Source organism: Stegodyphus dumicola, chromosome X1, assembly GCF_044657685.1.
Source record: "Stegodyphus dumicola isolate Sdum_Otavi_A_Nest chromosome X1, ASM4465768v1".
In the NCBI taxonomy this organism is placed as follows: domain Eukaryota; kingdom Metazoa; phylum Arthropoda; class Arachnida; order Araneae; family Eresidae; genus Stegodyphus; species Stegodyphus dumicola.
The window spans coordinates 191,297,762-191,319,757 of record NC_140780.1 but is presented as its reverse complement, the minus strand read 5'-3'; the positions used below and the strand labels follow the sequence as shown (position 1 = coordinate 191,319,757).

The following is a 21,996-nucleotide window of genomic DNA, read 5'->3' as shown; positions in this document are numbered from 1 at the left end:
TTACCTTACTAATATAAAAATATTTTTTTCTTCATTCTGCATGTATTTTCCTGAACAGATTCCATTGGTTTCTTCACTACAGCTATTAATAATAAAGTTTAAAATACAAGGTGTTTCAAAAGAGATTGGACATACTTTAAGAGGTGGTAAAACTTGCGAAAACAATAACGCTATTATGGAATACATAGTCAAAAATTAATAAAAAGGTGTTAGAAGACTCTTTTTTGCCAGCACATAGCATTCCTGGAAGCATAAATTTGCTGCATTTTCAGCTTCTCATATGATGAATCAATACACAATTGATAAAAAAAAAGTTAATGCACACTCCACACATTTGCTGGAGGATATTCAAGCAGCCATCTGGTACAGTAGTTGTTTCAGTACAATGAGCACCATTACACTGTGGACAAGAGAAATCATCTGGGTGACATTTTTCCCGACAACTGGAATGAGTTAACTAATCCCACACTGATTTTATACAATCATCTGATCTGCTGTCTCAAATTCTTTCTGTTGGAACATCATAACAGCTGTCTTTGAATTTCATCAAAAACATACCGTCAGAATGAAAATCAGTGCTGCAACTTTATGCAGCACATCTGCAGGTACATGGCCAGAGGGTGACTCTGGGCACCCACCCATCCTAACCATGTTGCCAGGCCAAAAATAGGCAATTTTAAAAACTTCTCAACCATTAAAAAAATATTTCTATTAGTAACTTTTTTAAAACTTTGATACGATTTCATATTTGATATAGATTTGATAGATGAGCAAAAATCTAACATGAAGCTTAGCGGCTCTTCCCTTAGTGGTTAAGGTTGAATGGCCCAAAATGGATGTTACAAGATGAAGATAAGAAACAATTCTTTATAGTTCCAGAAAATCTTACCTTGGTAAAAGGGGAAGACTTTTATTGATTACTCAGCTAGCTCTAAGGGTCAGAAAAGCTATTATTGTTTTTATGGTTATTATGGGTTAAAGTACCCAGGACTTGTTTTGCCTTGCACCTTGAAAAGAAAATTCTTTTATTCTCATACACAGTACAAGATCATCAGCTTAAATCTAGTAAGATGACATGTAGAAATCATAAAATTAAAAAATGAATCAATTCTTTATGAAATAATGAAGCATTCATGACTTTAGAGGAATCAAAGTTAGACAAAAAGAAAAGAAAGCTCAATATTTATTTATTTTATTAAGACTTTCTAGACTGGGCACACTCGAAACATTCCCTCTGTACACACAGAAAACGTGAATGGAAAAGGCTTTATAGGTTACTGTAGTTACTTTTAACCTTCTTTATTTATACTAGATACCAACATGACACAAACCAGAATCAATGCTTTTTAGCCATGTTTAGTTTTTAAAGACACTCATTTTTCAAGGAAATCTCCCAGATTTTATTAGGACATAAAAGGAATAGTTTGAAAAGAAATTTTTGTGTCATATTTTTGGCTGTATGTGATCTCTTTATTCTATATTAGTTTAAAATTTTTACCTTGAGATCTTGCCTAACATCGAATGATGAACATCTGGTATGCCCAAAGTGGGATCACTGAAGTACCAGGACTAGACCAACAACTGTACCTTTGCTCACAGCAGTATTTTCTTCGGTGAGCTCATGCCCAGCAGACAGGTGATGCACATCTGTGTTTCTTTCCTTTTTGGGGGGGAGAGCAGGTTTCGTTATTAACTAAGAAATTGTTGGGGTGTTTTTCTGAAGGTCAGGAGTAATTTTTTCAGTTGGCTCTTTGATCTTTCACTAGAGCAGTTCTCTTTTTTCTTTCGCTTTTGTTAAAAGAAGTTTTAGTAGCTCTGCATTTTGATAGTTTTGAGTTGCAGATATTTATTTAATTTTATTTTATAGTTTATATTTTCTGGAATTGTGGATATAATATTAGGTGGGTTTTTTTTTTTTTTTTTTTTTTTTTTTTCCAGTTTTTAATTATTTTGAAAATGAATCGGATAGAGACAATTATTTCTGAGCGCTGAAAGTACTAAATGAATTGCCTTCAGATAGTGAATCCAATACAGATCCCGGCACACGTGCAAAACGTGCAGTGCCGGGTTGTGCTTTTTTAAAGGTGCTTTTTCACTTGCTTCGAAAAGTACCACCATGAAAAAAATAGATGAAAGTGTAATTAATGTAAATATCTATAGCCATTTTAGTTTTTTTTTCATTTATATGCATGCAATTATCATATAACCAAGAGGTTTTTTGGGGGTGTAGAGTAGCAGGTCTTTTCACGATGCATCCTGGGTAATCTGCTACAGTAATCAGAATATAGTATTTTTAATCGTAGTCAAAATTATTTACTCTATTATACACTTCCCAGCAATGCTTGATTCAGTGCTCTTTTTGAAGCTCTATTTATCCACTTCGAGCACACCCACAGAATTAAAACAGTAAATGCTATCTTTACAAAATTTCACCTGTGTACTGCTAGGCCTAAATAGTCTGCCCACTACTTTTAGTCCAAAGCAGCAGTTTGCGCTGAAGGACTATTAATTTCATTTTAGCATTCTGTGTTGAAAACTTTAAAAAGCTGTCTCCCTATGCAAACTGTTGCCACCATATATTATCGCCCTGACTTATATTTAAAGAAATTAAATAATGAAGAATCTGCATAAATGTATGCATGTTTCTCGCATTGTGATAAAACAGTGGTACCTAGAGTCATCGAAATTTGAATAACGTGATCTTCCATAGAATATGGGTATGTGGAAGCCCTAATGTGAATTTGAAATTTGTTTTATTATCGATTTCAGATTTTGTAACACTTCAACAAATTTTTGATTAAAAAACTAAATGATTTCACAGCGAGCAATGTCAAAACTATGAAAAAACATTTTTATCTCCAGCACACAAGACTCTGTATCAGAAATTCTAAAGATATGCTCATTATAAAATTAATTTGCAATATTGGTGTTGGAACTTAATTTTATAGTTTGAGTACATAGAACATAATATTTAATAAATAAAGGTAACACACAAAAGTTTAAAAAAAAAATTAAAAAAAAAACCACTTCTTTGGGTATAATTTAAAATTTGAAACCTTTCACATTTTTTTTTTTTTTTCTTTAAATTCCAACTTTAAAAGATAGCGTGCCAGAAAGGGTTAAAACGTTTTTCACTGTAAATTGTTTAACTGCTGTTTCATTCTTTGTGCTGATACGGTTCAAATGGTATAGTGCTTAGGGGAGCCTATGCTTACTGTGGTACCAAAGAGCTGAGTCTGAATCCTAGAGAAGGCATGGTTGTAACTGCCAGTCTCTTCATAGGAGGCAATAGTGGCTGCCAGTTAGATACCTCCACAATAAAATGGTCACCACTTCTGGCTGGAGGCACGGCCAATGATGAATACATAAGTGGATTAAAAAATTATCTTAATACTTTCTCTTCAATTTTATAGATAGACATAATTTCTTGTTCAGTTTCACTGTTCAAATCCTATAATTACCGTGTCAAAAATTCCCAGTTACATTAACCTTTTAACTGTCATGCCCGAGATGCCTGAGTATTACTCGGGGTAATATTTTTTTAGTCCAAAGGGATTTGAATCCCGAAGGACTACTAGTTTCGTTTTGGCATTTTGCGTCGGACTCATAAATGTCGGTTCACTTTTCAAACTGTTGCCACAAAATGTTAGAGTCCTGCATTATATTTGAAGAAATTAAATAATGAAAAATCTGCATAAATGTATGTATATTTCTCGTATTGTGATAAACAACGGTACATAGAGTCATCGAATTTTGAATAACGTAATCCTCCAACGAATATGAGCATGTGGACACCAAATTTGAAATTTGTTTTATGATCGATTTCCTATTTTTTAAAATTTTGACGAATTTTTGATTAACAAACTCAAGGATTTCAAAGCGAGCAATGGCGTTGTTGTGCAGAAAAAACATTTTTATCTCCAGCGCGTGAGTCTCTGTATCGGAAATTCTAAAGATATGCTCGTTTTAAAACTATTTTGCGATATTGCTGTTGCACTGGATCTTATGGTTTAAAGTGCGAGGAACATGATATTTAATAAAGAAAGGTAACACACAAAATGTTAAAAAATGCCCCTTTGGACGTAATTTAAAATCTGAAACATTTCAGATTTTTTTTTTTTTTTTTGAGTGCATCGTATTGTTATACCCGAATACATATCGGGAGACATTTATTTAGGCTTCATCTCTTTGTCAAACCCGACTGTATCTCGGGAAAAGTTAATGTGCACTCAATTCAATAGATGACAGCACATCACTGAAAATTTCAAAGGTTAGAGGTTATAAGTTCTTTGGTTCAAAGTGCACAGGATCTTTTTGTTGTAAAATGGCATCCAGTTCTTTGAAACGTTATATAGATGATTTAGATTCTTCAACCGAAGGTGAAGGATGTGTGTAGTGATGGGCAACTTCGGTACTTTCTTGTACCCAGTACGAGAGCAACGGGTACAGACAAGTACCCAGTACAAAATACCTGTTACTCAAGTAACCGTTACTTTGAAAAGTACCGAAAACCGATTTCAAGTACTGAGTACCCAAGTAACGAAATACCGGAGTAACGGTTTGCTGTACCAGAGTACCCTAGTAACGGTTTGCTGTATCGGAGTACCCTAGTAACAATTTTGAGTATCGAAGTACCCTAGTAACAATTTGGAGTACTGAAATGCCCTAGTAACGATTTGGAGTATCGAAATACGCAGCTAACGATTTTGCGCACTGAAGGAACTCTGCCACGTCACCACGTGTTTGATTTTATCTCTACGGAGTAAGATTTTGAATATCAGAAAACATGTCAACTACGGAAGTGTCTGAGGAGCAGCAGAGCGTGGCGGGTTGTTTCTGGTGTTGAGTTTGTGTAGATTGTCTTTGATGGCCAGTGGGGGTTGGGAGGATTGGCGCGGGAAGTGGATGGATGAAAACATTTTCGCTTTCGGTTGTGTCTTGTGTGCAGGTGCAGCAAAATCGATGGGTGCTCTATCAATTTCGTGAAAGAGGTCGTCCATAAATGATGTCACGCTTGGAGGGGGGTTAGTGAAATTGTGACAGTTTGTGACAAGATGGGGGAATCATATTTTGATTAAAATAAAAATGTTTAAAATCAGCAGATTGAATTTTGAAGTTATTTTAAAATTACCAAAATTTGAAGGTATTTCCTTAATTGGGGCGAAAGCAACTTTCATGTGATTTTTTTTTTTTAACTTACATTCCTTTCTTTCCAAAAAAAAAAGGCATTCAGAGTAGGTTTTCAGAATAGGGTAGCGGCAGAAATTGTAATTTTATTGCTATTGTGTATTAATTATGTTTTTGCTGTAAACTTTTCTCTTATTTCATACAAAATAAGTACACGAATCATTATTATTGTTATATTTACAGATGTCATTAAAACATATAGTTTAAATTTAAAAATAAAGTCTGAAATATGATCCATAACGTAGTGCTACGTTTTTGAACTGCAAGTATAAGTTTACGTAATATTGCGTGACATGTGACAAAGGGGGGATGTTGAAGTGTGACACTTTGTGACAAAGAGGTGGAGGGGGGTCCAAAATGTTGCAGAAAAGTGTGACATCATTTATGGACAGCCCCGAATTAGCATAGTTGGGTACTTGAAAAACGTCGGAAGATTTTTGTATGATATTGAAGGAAGGGAGAGTACACTATGTTTTTTCGGCTGTGTTGTGTTGTGCTGTTGGAGGGAAACAAAGGGGAAAAAAAATCGGAAAATAGAAATTTTGATGCAACTTTATACTATGAGTAAAAATGTCGCAATAAATTTAAAATAAAAAAAACTATAACTAGCTGTGTAACAAACCGATAGGATGCAGCTTCCTAAGTAAATATCAGAAATTTAATGATCAGTCTGTTTTAACATGATTTTTTTATTTATACGGATAAATAACATACCACAGAAGTCATTTAATACCTACAATTCGGTAGTAAAGGGCATAGGAGTGCATAAGGTCTAGACATTAAAATAATCACAAACCTTTATCCCACTTATAAATAAGATAATGACCTTCAGTACCACTGCGAAATAAAACTTATTCAAGCTACCAAATTTAAAAAAAAAAAAAAAAAAAAAGAAATCTCTTATTCTCTACTCTTCCCTATATATATTAAAAATTCTGAATAAAAATGTAAGATAATTTTAACATTAAATATAACATAAATGACCTTGTGTGTTTAATTGTACAATACTGGCATAAAATAAAATTTACACATTTATTCATATACACGTGGTTGAAGAGCTTTTCCACAAAAAAGTTTATACTGTTCCTTTTTAAATTATATTTAGGTTTATTTTGAGTTAAATTTGTACTTTTGGAGATTTGGCACCGTACAATAAACAACAAAATGATTAGAAATATTTTTAAAAACAAAAAATGTGATTTTAAAAAATGCATAAACATATATATTTGATTTAAACATTTTGAATTACCAAAAGCACTAGAAAATGAGGTATGTTTTGAAAAGTGAGATAATGTAATATATTTGGATATACTACAGTAATAAGTAAATTTCAGCAAAATGGTTAAAAATATTTTTAAAAACGCACAATATGATTTTAAAAGGCACATTCAATATAACAATTTTGAATTGAAGATTATCAAAAAACACTAGAAAATAAGATAGCGAAGGGTTTAAAACTGTGAGAACGCAATACCTGGATGCAGTAACTGCTGTAAACAAAAATGCAACAGAATAGTAAAAAATATTTAAAAACTTAAATTACTGCCAAAGCACATTTGACATAAGAATTTTGAATGAAAGATTATTAAAAACACAAGGAAATAACGCAGCATGTCTTTAAAACTACCAGAACGTAATATCTGGATGCTGTAACAGCAAAAAGCGACAAAAATATTTGTAAAATCACATTATATGAATTCAATAAGTACATTCGATATAAAAATTTAAATTAAAGATGATTTAAACACTAGAAAATAAGATAGCATGCTTTCAACTATATGAGAACTTAACATATGTGAGTACAGCTAAGTAAATAATAGAACTGTAGAACTTTATATTATATTAATGATCTAAATACAATTTCAAAATAATATTTTTTTAAGAAATTGATATTGAATGAAGTAATATTCCATTTAATTGAAACAAATAAAACTTTGATAGGCTGTGCAAAACGTTATAAAAGTATCAAATTTTTTAACTTTATGGAAATTTTAGGCATTTAATTCCTTCTATTTCTTTTTATAAAGACCACTTAAAATATGTAACGAAAAATTAAGCATAAAAAAACTGACTCCCAGAAACAGTTTTGAAAATAATGCAGCGAAAATAAACATAGAAATAAACATTTTAAGCTGAACTTAGGTTGGAATTTTAAGAAGGTCAACAAATGATTAAATATTATAATTTTAATGTAAGAAAATTAGTTGTTTCAACTTTTGTCCACTCAAACGGTTTCACCAATCATTCAGTATTAATCCAGCTTTAGAGAACACCCTTTCGCATGGCACTGAAGTAGCCACAAGGCCTAATTTTTTCCGTGATAATTCATACAAATTAGGAAATACATTTTTATTCTTTTCCCACCACTCCTGTGGATCAGATTTCCTGGAAAGAATGGGCTCTTGCAGGTATCTTTTCATTTCTGCTGCAGCTTTGTTGATTGCTGCGTCTGCTGCGAGAGCTGATGAAGTTCGAGAGTCTTTAACTTTACTCTCAAACTCGAACCAAACCGACGATTCGTCTATCTCTTCTTCATCCTCTTCCACATCCTCAACAAGATTATGGGTAGTTTGTGCAACTACCGATAACTCACAGATAATATCACTTTCAATTTTTTTGGCGACATCACATTTGAGCCCCAATTTTTTTATTTGGGGGTCAAGGAAAGCGGCTTGAGCAATGTCTTCTCTTGAATCGATAATTGTAAATCTATTACCCAATTCACTTTGTAGTACTAGTACCACATTTTGTACTTGTTCATTAACCCTTTTACTAAGCAGATTTTTTGAAGTCCGCCGATTAACACTGGCGCCGTAGATACTGACAAGTATTTTTCCGAACTCAACTCGCAAGTCACCTTTTCAAAAGGTTTCAAAACGTCACAAAGATGTTGGACACTTTCCCATTCTGGCACATCAAGAGCCTCTGGGGGGGTCATTCATCAAACCCATTGTAGAACGAATAGCGTCTTTCAGTTCAAGGAAACATTTTACCATATAAAATGTGCTGTTCCAACGAGTCTTCACATCTAAGATGACTTTTAAGTCTTTTCTCTCCTCGCTAGAGCACAGATATTTTCGTAGATTTTTTGCAGCGATATTACTTCTCCTGTAAACTATGACAATATCCCTAATTTTTGTTAGAAGGTCGTTAACCTCGTTTAGAGAATTTGTGACAGCCAAATTGAGAGAGTGTGCAATGCATCCAAAATGTTTTAACTTTAGTTCGCTGTCGACAGCGTTAATCATATTTTTGGCATTGTCAGTCACTATTAAAGACACTTTTTCCCTCAGAAAATATGGTTGCCAAATGTGTATGATATTTTCTGCAATATTTTTGGCTGAATGACGTTCATCAAAAATTGAGCAGTCAATCAGTACCGTTTTCCTTTGCATGTGTTCGTCAATAAAATGGCCTGTCACAGCCATCTAACTTTCAGCCTTTTGGTTGCTCCAACAGTCTACAGTCAGATATTTTGTACAGCACTAAGAACGTTTTTTAAACTACTCTTTTTTTCTTCATAAACAGCAGGAAGAAAGGATTTAGAAACCGTTTTCCGTGAAGGTAAGGAATAGGTTGGATTCAAAGCCTTTGAGTATTCTCGGAATCCCTCATTTTCTACGATACTTATTGGTTGTAAATCCTTATATACCATTTTGATCAGTGCGCAATCAATTACTTTTTTTGTTATGTACATCCATCGTATTTCTCTGGACAAACTGTATTATGCTGGACTGGGATTTTTGTGAAAATACACCAACAATATCACAAGCACTGTTGTCTACCGTAAGTTGTGTAGTCTGCTGGGATGTGCATGGTTGCCCACCATCTGCAGGGCTAGTGACGACAGAACGGGTTAGAGCGGCATCAATATCATCAACATCTTGATTCAGCAAAGCGCGTTTCTCGTGCAGATTTACACAAGGATGCTTCCTTTGCAAATGTTTTCTTAATTTCCTGTTGAACCACCTTTGATGGATAAAAGGTCTTTACAAATGTCACACATAACTTTTTCGTCTTCATTAGTATAGGAAAAGTGCTGCCAAATAAAGCTGAATTTCCTTTTCTTACTAGACATTTTGTAATTCGATTTTTTTTTTTTCTGAGGCATAAGAAACTGATAGAGACTAAGCAATTCTATAACGTACCGATACTCACCAGTACAAGACAAGAATGAATCTTATGGGAAAAGTGACGAAGTTGGGAGATGGTCATCAGCGTCGTCAGATAAGCATAAAAAAAATTCTATTAACGACTTCTGCTGTTCACTCCAGCTGCAAATTCTAAAATCAGCACTACGCTGCGAAAAGGGTAAGTGCAATATCGCGTAATGATTATATTAATCAGGCATGAAAGAGCAAAAAATGCAAAGGAAAAAAGGGAGGGACATGTATGTTTACATAAACATGTCTGGATAATTTCCGGTGTTCCATTCGATAGTCCCCCCCTCAAATAAGCTCCAGAGGGAGTAAAAAAAAGAAGATTCGGACTGCCAGGTCAAAGTTCATCTCTCTTCCTATCGGAAAAGCGTCGTCACGTCCTGGGGGTAAAGCAGGCATTGACAATCCTGCGTTAGACACGTGACCTGGGTTTAGTTTTTGGCGAGATGAAAATCTGTTTTTAGAAGGGGCAAGAATTATCATAAGTGGGTCAGTTATCTTTGTTCTTTCATTAGGAAAGTTTAAAATTGCGTCTGTATTTTATGTTCATTGGCTTAGTGATCCAGTAGATGCTATGACATTTTCTGAAGTAGGTACAGCGGGATAAAAAAAGGATCATATTTATTTAAAAAGGATCATATGATTTACGTTGCCCTATTAAGCAAGCAAACAAAAATATTTTTCATGATTTATGCTAAAAATATGTTGAGGAAAAGGAAGTAATCTAGTTGGTAGTTGATTCCATTCACCAATCTAACAACAGCAACTTACCAAATCAATCATTTCAGATCCACGCAGATTTCTCCTACAAACGATGAAAAATTAAAACGTGTACAATTCAGATCGCAAATCATCTAGCGCTCCCCTCCCTTTCCCTCCTGACTATACCGACTCATATCACAAGCGAGCAATGCCGGCGACAGTGACTCCAACTGCTACTATTCCCCCACACACACACACACACAACTAACGGCCTTTCGAAAAATTTCCACTATTTCACACTCGTCCTCCCGCGCACACAAAGGCAATTAATTAGACTACCTCAAACTCTAGTCTCTGTGACGAACGGAACGGAAGTTTTCCCCTTTCACGTTTGCCATTCCATGCCCTATTTCAAGGTCATTCATGGACACAAGGAGCGCATATCACCATTTCGCAAATACAACCAGATACTACTGTCCTCGTACCAAAACCGAAGTGAGCTGAACCCTCATTGATCCTCCAGTAACGAATACCGAAATACCGAGAAGAGATGCATATTTTCGTTACAAAGTAGCGAATACCGAAAAGCACCCGTTTCGGTACAGAAGTAACGAATACCAAAAAGTACCTGTTTCGGTACAAAAGTAACGAATACTGAAAAGTACCCGTTTCGGTACATATGTAACAAATACTGAAAAGTACCCGTTTTGGTACAGAAGTAACGAATACCAAAAAGTACCGATTTCGGTACTGAAGTAACGGGTACTTGGATGTACCGATTTTCAGTACCCGTTACAAAATACCCGGTTCGGTAGTACCGACTCATCACTAGATGTGTGTTTGATGAGCAGTATTCATGATACTTCCATGGTCAGCCTCAAAAATAAAAAAAAATGGAGATATACTCAAGCCGAAGATCGTTTCTGACTACAGTCTAACTATGGGTGGTGTAGATCGCTGTGATCAGGAAATATCCTTTCATCCAACATTTCGAAAACGTCAGAAAAAATATTATAAAAAGATATTTTTACATTTACTAGACAAGGTACTCTGGAAATCATATTTGCTCTATAAAAATGTAGTTGGGAAACGTATTACATTTTTAGAATTTCGAATCCAAGTTGTAGAAGAGCTTTTACATAAATATGATGATGCAGCTTCTAGACAAAAGAATGTTGGCAGACCACCTACAATAGATAACCCTGCCCGTCTTACTGAACGACATTTTATACTCCATATTCCTCCTACTCCTGCGAAAGGTGAGCCTAAAAGACAGTGCAAAGTGTGCTGTTCGAAAAAGGATAAAAATGGGAAAAAGATAAGGAAGGAAACACGATTCTGGTGTAGTGATTATGGAGTTGGTTTGTGCTTGGAGAAGTGTTTCCAGTTGTACCACACAAGACGGAATTACTGAACTACTACTAGGTATTCACTTATATTTATTTATGTTTTAGAAAATAATTATTTTTTTTTCATTTTTAGAAAATAATGCTCCACTAGAAGTGAACTTTACAACTGCCATGTTGAGTGGCAGCTGCCTCAAGCAAATATGCAGTGGCTACAAAACTTTAAAAATTTTACCCATGTATTTCAAAATATCAATTTTTAGCTACTTAAGTATATTTTATTTTGTACTAAACATTTGACTTTTGCAATAAAAAAATTTGACAATTTGTGTACTCAAATCATCAAAATAATTTGACAGTTAAAGGGTTAACTGAACTTTATTTCTTATAAATAAAAACTTTCTCTCTTTCCAATAGTATACCAACAAAAGAAAACCAACATTAGCAACAACATCCCACGCCAAACAAATATGTCTTTGGGTTTCACTTATTGTTAAGGTCAGAAAATATTAACCACCCAACTTCACAACCACTCAAGGGTTGAAAGTGTGATCTCAGCTAACGTCAATCAGTGTATTGTCATAGGCCACAGTGCAATTCCTCGAGCAGCAAGTGTTTGAAAGTGAGAGATAGAAATCTCAGTGGGCAGAAAATCGCTTCTATGACACACCTGCTTTTTCTGGAGTATTATACTCCACACTACTAAATTTTGTAAATTCTAAAAAAAAAAAAAAAAAAGAAAATTGGTGGTCCAGAGGTTCAGATATTGGATGTCTGGATTTCAGACTTTTAACTACTGTATTTTAATATTTCTTCAAATATTTGAAATATTTTTCTTTGCCATCTTTAATTTACCATGAGTAAATCTTTTTGATAAGTGTATTTTCTTTAAAATTCAAAATTCATTCATTTCGTATTTCTTGATGCCAAAAATTTTTCAAATGCCTCTCAACTTAGAAGCCTTTGCTGCTTACATTTTTGAAGAGCTATTATAGGCAAGGGTTATAGCAACACCTTCATTTAGGTGAAATGTCCTTTAATGTCTTCTACTAAGTACGAATTTGCAATAAATTGAAATTTTGATCCTTTTTTGAATCAGTCAAAAAAAAAAGTCTGAAATTATTCTAATGTATAATGGAATCTAATTAAACAGGAAATATTTTTCACACAGCTGCTTGTTTTAAAGAAAAAAAGTTATGAATTTCTGCTCAAGAACAGGCATCGTATCATCAAGAGAGGTCAGTATATAAGTTCTTGCATGCACTGTAATATATATACAGTCAAAAGTCTAATCCGGACTCGTCGGGACTTCGGCGATTTCGGATTATCGATTTTTCCGGATTATAGATCATCATTTTAAATCTGGTAAGATAGCATGCAGAAATTATAAAATTAAAAATATGGAACCGTAATTTATAAAATAAAGAACAATTATGACCTAAAGGGTATCAAAATTTACAAAAAAAAAAAAAAAAAGGTTTATATTTATTTATTTACTTTATTAAATATTTCTTTCAATGCACTTATGCGTAAAGCATACATTACGCATAGTCGAAATTAGAAATATGCAACCAGAAAACTATTTGATGTGTATTCGTGATATTTATAATGAATTTGATTTAAATCATATCAAAGACAGAGTACATCGAGATGAAATACTACATTTAGTAATGAACTATAAGTCAAATAAAATAAAAACATCTGCCCTGAAGATAAGGATAGTGCTGACAGATCAACTTCCAGTCAATTGTGCGCCGCGATGTTCCCCTCCCCTGCAGAGCAGCGTGAAATTGATAAACAGATTTCGGAATAGTTAGAGAAACAAAGGATATGCCTTTATCCATTTTTTGCGGCAAATCGACTTTTTCTTTGATGGACATCGAAACATGCTTTCACTTTGTAGATCCTTTGGCAGTATCCAGCATTGGAAATTCTATAATCGAAAGTTCAAGCTTACTTTTATAAAATTGCTCTAACAGTCTGCAAAAAATAATAAGCCAGATCCAATTTGAAGATTAAGGAACAACGCAATCTGCAACATTAATTGAAATAGATAATTAGATAATTTTAGCTTAGCTTATACCGTCCGTTATACGTTAAACGCGCATGCAGAAACGTATTATGCGCATGCATAAAGGTATTACGTGCACGTGTGAACGCATTGTGCATTGACGCATGCGCAGAAAGTTTGTAGCTTTGAGGTCCGGATTATAGATCATTCCGGATTATGGGCATCCGGATTAACGACTTTTGACTGTATATATATAAATTAATTTTAATAATGTTAATTATTATCATGTAATTCATGCCGCTTTTCTTTCAACCAAAAAAAATCATTTCAGTCTGCATAACATTTTAACTGATTACTCCATTTAAAAAAATTTTTTTTGAATACTTGGGAGCTATTAAATTTATATTATTGCCCAATTTTGAAAAGAATATCTATATTATAACATTCTTTCAAGTTATTTTTATAAGTTATAGATAACTCCTAAAGAAGTATTTTGAAGTAACTGATATACTTTTTCCCTGTCTCATCTCTTTTCAGAGAATTATAAAACTGCACTGATCATTATATGGCTAAGTCAGGAAACTAAATTTTAACTCTGTGTTTTTAATGCATGCTTAATATGCAGCATGGTTAATATGGATATTGTCGAAACTTGCAGTGTAGCAAAAATGGGCTTCATATTGGGGGCAACAGCAGTTCTTGTTCATTTGCAGCTGTTATAGAAATGGAGATAGCAACTTCTCGACAAAGTTTTTGAAGGTACCAAGAGCATGCTCCATATTTGCACACTTTCGCTGAAAGGGAACAAACAGCTGCGTGTCCTGTTCATTTGTAGCTGTTACGGAAAAAGAGATACAGTTGCCTATGGAATAACAAACACCTAGATTGCGTATCAGTTTTTAATGTATGCATAAAGTTGTAACTAATGGTTTGGCTTGATTTATTTAATTATGGCAAAGCACACGAGTGCAATCTACCTAATGGGAGGGATGCCTTCGTGGAGGTCTTTCTAAGAGAAACTGTTTCATATACACATTGCGCATGGGGGAAACAATCATGCATCTAGCCAGTTCAGCTGGAATCAAATCCAGATCAGAACTACCAGTGTTCAGTGACTTTACCACTGTGCCACTGGTGGGCTCTTAAAGTATTTATATCTCTGGAAACTTATAAAAACATAGAAAACATTAAGAAGCAAAAATATTGTTAAGAACTGACTGATAAATTTTGCTTAAAAATGTACATACTTGGCTTTTTTGGTGCTCCCAAACAGGAAATGTAAGAACTTTTTTGTACAAATCTGATATCATAACTTCATATCAATAAAAAAACAATACCTTGATTTTAAACACAGTTGAAGACAATTACTACAAATTACTCACAGTCCTAAATAGCAAATACATAAAATATTCTTAAAGAGAAATATGATGAAAGAGAATACATGATGAAAAAGCAGAAATCAATAACACTTATAAAACAATAAATTTAATATTTTACAATTTCTAAAATTACCTTTGAATTTTCTTTCATATTTTTAATTATATAATTATCTTCATATATTCTTAGAGCAATTACTGCAAAAGAAATTTGTAGTTTATATTCATGCCAGCAGTACAACTTTTGTTTAGAATGCTAAGACATTAATATGAAAGAAATGATTACACACTTATCCAAGATATTAATATTTTATTTTTATTATTAGGCAATTAGGTCATCTGGGCAATACCCCCCTTCGAAGCTGGCTAACTCCTGCATGTGTTCAAAAAAATCGTCCATCTCTAATGGTGTTGTGGGTTGTCAGACTGATTTTTCAAGCAATTACCATAATTAATTATGATTAAAAATATTTTTTTTATTAAAAATATTTTTTTATTAAATTTACAGAAAGAGATGCATATATTGTTTCATAAAAAACTAAATATACTGAAAAAAGAACTGCTATTATTAGTCATAATAAATTAATTATATACAAAACTATATTGCAAAAAAAAAAAGTTTGTCATTCTTTGTTATCATATAATCCTTACTTAATAATTAAAATTTGTATTTTAAATTGCTAATGTACTTTTGTATACATGGTGTTCCTGAATTCAATTGACAAATTCAATGGGGTGATTAGGCATTAAGAGGTTGAAGAAATCACCATAGAACATACTATCACAAACCACAATTAGTAAATGAAAATAGCAAAAATTGAAGAGAACCCTTGAAGAGAGTGGCCAAACAAATGCAAAGATTAGGAGCACTGTGGTTGAGAAGAAGCAAACTTCTTTTATGCAAATTTCCAAAGCATATGGGGAAAATAAAAGCAGCGAGGAAGTATTTATTATTGAGCATGGCAGAATCTGCACTTTTGACAAGACAGTAGTGTGGGGATCAACGAAGAGCATATATGCCTATTGTGCATGTTGACCAAGCCTTCTTTCGTAAAAGCAGCTTCATCTGAGAATAAAATAGTGGAGGGAAACTATGAATCATTCTAAGTGGCATCAAGCATTCGGTGTACGAACTCTACTCAGGGGGTAATTGTCATCCCCTAGGAGCTGGACCCTCTGCATGCGGAAAGGGTGCCTGTTTACTGCAAGCAGAACATTCAACATCATTTTGTGCTGAATACACAGTTCAATTGCAACCGATCATGTATTGGTCAACAGCGAAACAGCAAACCAATGCAGTGCTTTGTTTTATGTTATGTTACAGATGTATGTACACTGCATTCTTGCCCTGCATTATTCCTTGTTATTTGAAAGGATCCTGTCTCCAACAGCCATCAATCAATGTCCATGAAGGTGGTATGGTACAGAAAATGCCTCCCTGGATATTGCTGTTAGTAAATTTTCTGTGGTAAGCATCCATTGCCATCTACTCGACCATATATCCACATATTCCTCATTTGTTTAATCTGAAATACTGTTTCTGAATGCTTCTAACAGTTAAAGGACACAATTTGACAAATAAGAAAGCCAAATTCCGATGAAAATCATGAAAAGTCATGATATTGATAGCATTACAAGCAAAAAGAACGTTGGTAAACAATGCATTGGTAAACAAGAGTGCAAACAATGGATTACTGGCAGAAAACTACTCAAGAACAAGTCACCAAGGACCCATTAAAGAAAATAATCCCAGTGTAACACTAGTGTTAATTCATAAAGAAGCCTGTATAGCTGAAATTCATCCAACATTATTTTGGACTGACAGTGGAGTTATGAGACACATCATGAACTATCCACATATTTTATTGATTTCATGTAAGTCTTGCAGAATCAAAGCTGCTGGGAAACAGCTTGAGTTGCACTTGGAAAGGCACAATTTGTATAAAGACAACTGTTGGAAATAAAGGCCAAAGAGTCTACCTAAGCCTGTCTACCTCTACCATACCTCTACTGGCATGAACCTGAGATAAACAGAAATTTAATTCCTTTACTTCCTACTCAAGAGTCAATCTGAATATTAAATTATTTCAACAGCTAGAGAATATTTGTTAAAAGGCAACAGTCAACTAGCGTTCAGTGAAATCTGCAGTATATATGGTACTTTGTACAAGACAGCTATTGAACTAGTTATGCCTAAAAATTAACATAAATGCATGCTACCAAAGCAGACAATTCCTTGTTACAGTTATATCATCAGAAATAGTAACATCAAGATAAATATCATGTTAAGGACAAGCATGAGAAAGAATTAGGTATTAAATTGCCTTTTGTCAGTAAATTATGTGAAGCATGCAGTTTATCTTTTAGCAAAAGAAAGAAAGCCAGCAAACCTGGTAGATTAATTAATTTCAGCTGATGTTCGTGGTGAATTTTTTTCCAGAAGATATTTAGTTGCATTTAAAGACAGCTATAGTAAATTTTGGTATTTTATCAAAATTAGTCAGGAGTTGCAAATATGTTAAAGAATATGCTTGCACATGCTAGAAACCTATGGAATCAAAGAATTTTTCAGTGATTACGAAGGCAAGTTTGGCAATGACAACATGCATGCAATTTCGCAGGCTGAAAGAACCACTCAAAAGAATAAAACAGCTTATATTCCTGTGCAAAATGGTTCCAATGAAAAAGATATGCATACAATAATCAAAATGCCTGATCAAGTACTCAAATTCTGAAGGTAATTTGCCTGCAAAATTGTGGGCAGAACTATTCAACACCAACGTATACTAAACAGAACTGGCAAATCGCCACTAGGAGGTCATACAATCTCTGGATTAAAAAGAGACCTTGAATAAAACGACTTTACATAATAGGATCTGTTTGTTTTACTCACATCTAAACAAAGAAGAGCATGGAGCTCTACAAAAGCTTATTTAATTGGGTTTGACAGAGATATCATTGATGGATAAAAGAACCCAATAGTGTGGTGTAATATTAAATGAAAAGCTTACAAATTGTGAAGGAAAGGTACCTATTCAAAATACACTAATTTCTGACACTGAGTATACAGAAAAAGATCAAGTATCAAGACAATTTTCTTAGTGAAGAATATAATTTTGAACAAAACAAAGAAATATCTGGCGATATGTTGGAAAAAGACTGTAGAACAAAAACATGAAAACAAAACAACAGACAACCACGAAACCTAAGGAGTAGAGCTGAATTGAGAAAGCTGAAGTGTTTCGATCAATATATAATGCTAAGTGAAGCTTTTATTGTTGCTTCTGAATAGCCTGATACTTATGAAGAAGCTATCAACAGTAAACAAAGTTACAGTGGATAGAAGTTATGGAGTCAGAAATGACATCACTGACGGAAAATGAAAAATGGACTTCAGAAAAATTACCATAAGATGTCAAAACTAGATCATGTAAATAGATTTATAAGATAAAAAAAATGATGAGAGGTCTATTAATAAGTTCAAAGGTAGACATGGTGCTAAAAGGATCGCACAACATTTTGGAGATAATTATGATCAAACATTTAGTTGTAACAAAGCTAGGAATTAGCCACTCAATTCTCAGTATTGCAGTTAATGAGAAAATGTATCTTATTCAGTCTGATGTCTGTTTAATATCAATCACATATTTACATGCAGATGATGGTTCAGTTCCATCAACTGATTTGCAAGAATCTGAAAAATTCATCAGACATCAAATTCAGATTCAGAACCCCAACGAAACCAACAGTATACTTTCTTGAATTTGAAATTCAGTATCTTGAAGGGAAAAAAAAAATAAGATAAATGGAAGCAACAAAATTAGTAGGCAAGCTTAAGCGAGAAAAATTCCTCAAAAATTTGGGATGGATGATCACAAGCTTGTGTCACCTCCTATCTTGAAGAGAAGTTCAAATGAAAAGAAAAAGGAAGACAAACCTAAGACAAAGATTCCCTAGCAGAGAAACCTGCAGGAGCTTTAATGCATTTTATGCTAGGTACAAGAAGCAATTTAGTATACTGTATTCACCTTCTTTCATGTCACCTTGAAAATTCTTTAAAAGACTACTGTATCAACATGAAACCTCTGTTCAAATACAGAGCAGGTTCTTTTATTAAAGGCGTTATATGCATGAACAAACACAGATCAGAATACTGGAGAGCTATAATGATGCAGATTTCTCAGGATGTTAAGAGACAGGAAAACAATACAAGTGGCACGTAATATTGTATAGTGGTTGAGCTCTATCATTGATCACCATTGCTTCAACTTTGACTATTGAAACAGATAACTGCAGCTAGTGAGTGTTCTGCGAAAGTCTCATTAAAACCATTATTTAGCGATGTTACCAGGTTAATAAAGTTACATTAATTAAAGGAGACAACATTACTGCAATGATAAAGTTTCAAAATCCAGAGTTTCATCAATACCTATTGCTATTAAGCACTTTGATGTCAAGCATTTTTTCATACGAGACAGAAGTATTGAAAAATAAATTATTGTGCCGTGGATACCAACAGAGGAGCAAATTGCTGATATAATGACTAAACCACTATTTATACCAAGATTTTTTATTCTTAAATGAGATGGAACTCCTGTGATGACTTCTTGTTTTATTATTACTGACAAAAAGAAGTGTTAAAGCACACTATATAAAAAGAACAATAATAATGTATAGTTTAGTTTTTAGCTTTCTGGAAAAACAGTCTTTTTGTTTTCATTCTTAGTTAATTTGCATGGTCATGTTTTGCAATGTTGTGAAGTTCCAACAACACAGTATTTTAGTAATTCCAATGAAAACTTATTTTTTTCTCAACCATTTAATTTTGATTTAGTATTGGAAACCCTTTTTGTTAAACACATACAGCATGCTGCAGTAGCTTTACTTGTATCTGTAGCTCTATTACAGTGGAATTAGCACAAGAAGAAATACAGTTTTGAATATGTGTTATTGACAGTCAACTTTGGGATCAACAACAGATTTCTATGATAGAATTCAAGCTAAAACCAATCCTAACCCTATGTGAAACTGCATCGCCATCATAGAGTGATTTATTTTAATATCTGCCATATTTCTCTATCTTCCATGCAACAAATTGCCATAGATAGTAAACCTCCTAAATGAAGATAAAATATTTAGATATCTAATCATTTTAACACCTGAAGCATTCAGGCATGTTTTACAGTGTTTAAGAAATACAATTTTCAAAAGCACTGCATATTTATTTGAATAAATTCATTAGGCTCAGTTCAGTATACTGAATAAGTAAAGTTTGAATTCCCTCTACTAGCTTCACTATATTAGCAACACAACTGGACTGTATTATTTAATTAAAGCAAAGCATACACAAGCTAACTGTCTAGCTCCACAACCTCTAAAGCAACATTAGCAACAAATACCAATATTTTCTTAATTGTTTTCTATGGACTATGCATAAAAGAGAGTTAATAAATTCGAAATACCAATAAACTTAGAAATGGCGTATCATAATTCTGTTGTAATAGCAAATCTGCACAGCTAAAAAAAAATAATGCATCGACTATTAAGCTAAGTAATTAACAAGAATTTATGATTTAAAAAAGACCAATGCCTTTAAAAAATATAATTAATATCAAACAATCTACATATGTTTTTTTAAGTAAGTAAAAATGCCATACTATTATACATTATCAATCAATAATTCCACTTAAAAAGTTTGAAAGAAGAACAGAAAAAATTGTTTTTTTTTTTGAAATATAATCTCACTAGCATATTAAATGAATCATCAGCTTCATGGCATTTACCTTCTTCTCCAAATGAATATTTTGTTAGAAGTACCTCTAACCAGGTAATTCAGATATTGTCCCTGCTACAGAAAAAGAATTAAATTAATAAAATTAATAAGTATAAAATTTAAAGCTATAAAAATATAAGCAATAACAAAAGAATATTTTAGCATTAAATGGACATGAATGCAGATTTTCTTTAACTTGATAAAACAGATGACATCATAATAATTATTTTAGTACATAGACATTGCAATGATTTCTTTATAAAGCAGATAATTTTTGAAAAAATACCCAATCTAATAAATTGGCAGAACTATATTTTAACTACTTATTATCAGTAAAAACCTTACCAATTTAAGTAACATTTAGGATCAAAGCCCACTGTGCTTAATTGAAGAAGGTATATAAAGTAATTTTTAATTTCTCTGAATACGGATTATTTGATACATATTAGCACAACCACTTTAGTGCAGTCTGAGGACTTTTAAAAGAAAAAAAAATAGACTTATAAATGAAAGAATTTATTACATTTATACCTATTATTATGTACATATTTTATATTTTAAGTTTAGGTATTTATACCAAAAATCAATCAACATACTTACTAGCTAGTTATTATTTTTTTCCTTTATTGTGGTGAAAATTTCACAGTGCTGTTTTAAGAATAAATTCATACAACTATTCCCTTTAGTGTAGGGGTTGTCAACCGGTGGTATGCAAAGAAGCAAAGTATTTTTAACTATTAAAACCCCAACATCCTGATTGAGTTTTATCTCTAACACTTGTAAATTTATGCGATCAGAGCTTTGTGCAATAGTGGTGGTAGTAGTAGTACTTTGTAGTGGTGGAACTAAAGATTTTCAATTTTTGTTTAGATGGTACATGTTAGTCAAAAGGTAGAAAACTGCTGCTTTAGTGATTTGTGAGCAAAATGCTGTATTCCTGCAAAATTTTATTGCAATTACTTACACAGCAGGAAAATCCCACAAGTGCTTATTTTAAAATACATTTAGACATAAGATATCAGAATTTGTCTATAAAACCCATTGGAACTTGGAGTACATTAAAGCAACAAAAAGAATTTGAAAACGGCAAATATTATTTGTTCAATATACAGAATTATTATGTGCATAGTTGCCTGAAGAACTCTGATGCACATGGTTTTCCAAGTTTGGTACATTCTGAAAATTTGCCGATAGTAACTTTTGGTAAGATGCTTACACTAATATATATAATAAATACTAGCTGTTTCTAAGTCCACCAGCAGGCAAGTGGTAAAGACACTGAACACTGGTAGTTCAGTCTAAGGTTCAGACAGCGTGAACTGGATGGATGCATGGGTGCTTTTGTGGTTTTCCTCATGTGTAACATGTACACCAGTTTCCCTTAGAAAAGTCCTCCATCCCGTTAGGCCCAAGTTTGCTTTGTCGTTATCTCAATAAACCA

General features: G+C 33.2%; 1 long non-coding RNA gene across 4 annotated transcripts in view; it reads right to left on the bottom strand.

The window, feature by feature from the left end:
* The window catches only part of LOC118198199 (uncharacterized), a 43,028-nt gene that overhangs the window by 6,101 nt on the left and 14,931 nt on the right, over positions 1-21,996 (bottom strand). For all 4 annotated transcript variants that reach the window (XR_015038496.1, XR_015038493.1, XR_015038495.1 and 1 more), the window contains exons 4-5: positions 20,566-20,630; positions 14,919-14,980 (exon numbers count right to left, since the gene is read on the bottom strand). This is a non-coding gene — a long non-coding RNA (uncharacterized LOC118198199). The remainder of the gene's footprint in view (positions 1-14,918; positions 14,981-20,565; positions 20,631-21,996) is intronic.